This window comes from Trachymyrmex cornetzi, unplaced genomic scaffold, assembly GCF_001594075.2.
Source record: "Trachymyrmex cornetzi isolate Tcor2-1 unplaced genomic scaffold, Tcor1.1 scaffold788, whole genome shotgun sequence".
Taxonomy (NCBI): Eukaryota; Metazoa; Arthropoda; class Insecta; order Hymenoptera; family Formicidae; genus Trachymyrmex; species Trachymyrmex cornetzi.
Window position 1 is genome coordinate 640 of NW_017300122.1, and position 1,635 is coordinate 2,274.

The following is a 1,635-nucleotide window of genomic DNA, read 5'->3' on the forward strand; positions in this document are numbered from 1 at the left end:
CAAAAAATTTCACGCTAGCTTGTGAGGTAGCGGTAGAGAAGCTTTGTCCGCCTACATGCTTCCATCTCAGCCATCCCCCTTTCACAGATCTTCTAGCTGAAGACCAAGCCAACTCTTCGAACTTAATAACCGAAATAGACATACCTATTTCTAGAAAGGAACTTGACACTGCTATCAAGGATTCTAACTCCAACTCCGCCCCTGGCTTGGATCAAATTAGCCATAATATTATTTTTTCTCTTCCGGACTCTTATAGAGACGCCTTGGTATATATCTTCAACGGATTTCTTAATTCGGGAATTATTCCCCCTGAATGGAAACAGTCTCTCGTCATTCTTATACCCAAGCCCCTCGGAAAAGGCGTTAGACCCATAACCCATCTCTATACTCTCATGTTTGCTCAAATGCATGGAAAAGATAATATATAATAGACTCAAATGGTTTGTGGAGTCGCATCTCATAATACCCGAATTCCAATACGGTTTTCGCCCTTCTCGTTCATGTATTGATAATCTAATTACTCTTGCCAATCCACGCGGCCAACCTGAATGGTTCGTCTACAGTCTGCGTGTTCATTGATATTACTGGCGCGTTTGACAATGTTGTGCCTTCCATTCTCATTGATACATTGAGGGACCTCAACTTACCTGCAAAAATTTGTAAATTCATTCAGAATATTATTGAGAAAAGAGAACACTTTTTTGTCAAGAACGGAAAAAAAGACCCTCTCTGCGCCCACAAGGGTACTCCCCAAGGCTCTACCCTCAGTCCCATTCTATTTAATCTTTATTTGCGCGACATCGCTTCCTGTCTCAGTGACAACGTCTCCATCTTAATGTACGCAGATGACCTTGTGATTTACACATCGGAGGCAGATCTAAAAGTGGCTATTTCCATAATCCAGGATTCACTCGAATCCCTACTTGCAATCCAAAGGTCTAAACGCTTCCCCTGAAAAGTCGAGATGCATGATTTTTTCTAACAGAAAATCCACCCCACTCTTTCAACAACTCAAGATTGATGATCGAGAGATCCCAGTGGTTGATTCTCACAAATTTCTCAGCGTCTGGTTTGATAGGAAAATGACGGGTAGAGAACATCTTAAGTACCTCATCACCAAAAGTCGAAAAATTGTTAACATTATTTCTGTTTTGACAGGGGTTTGGTGGGATTCACATCCCCAATCATTACTCACTATTTATCGTGCTGTCCTTAGAGGCTCTATAGAATACGGCTGCCAAATCTTCCAATATCGAAAAAAATAAAACTATTTTTAAACGTCTAGAACGTTCTCAGTGGAGAGTAGGGATGTCAATATCGAGCAAAAATATCGACTATGAATATATTCAGATATTTTAAAACTATCTATATTCATTCTGAATGAATAGACATTATATCGAATATATCGCACATCGAATAGATTAAAAAAAATCTCAATTTTTTTAAACCTTACGAACGAAGATCTGTGATATTTGATCATTTGATGTAAGGAAGGCTCCGTTTATTTATAGTCCCAATCAATATTATAAACAATAAATGTAACTTCTTCTTTCATGTCTCAATAACTGATCACTAGCCCTTAAATATTAACTCAAAAATCTAAAATAAAAACAAAAGTTAGGAAATATAATTGGT

At 38.1% G+C, this 1,635-nt stretch overlaps 1 protein-coding gene across 1 annotated transcript in view; it reads left to right on the plus strand.

The window, feature by feature from the left end:
* Positions 1-1,543: 1,543 nt before the first annotated feature.
* Nup107 (nuclear pore complex protein Nup107) overlaps positions 1,544-1,635 on the plus strand; it is an 8,449-nt gene continuing 8,357 nt past the window's right edge. The window contains exon 1 of the mRNA XM_018518753.1: positions 1,544-1,555. The gene's annotated coding sequence lies outside the window, so the exon portion shown is untranslated. The remainder of the gene's footprint in view (positions 1,556-1,635) is intronic.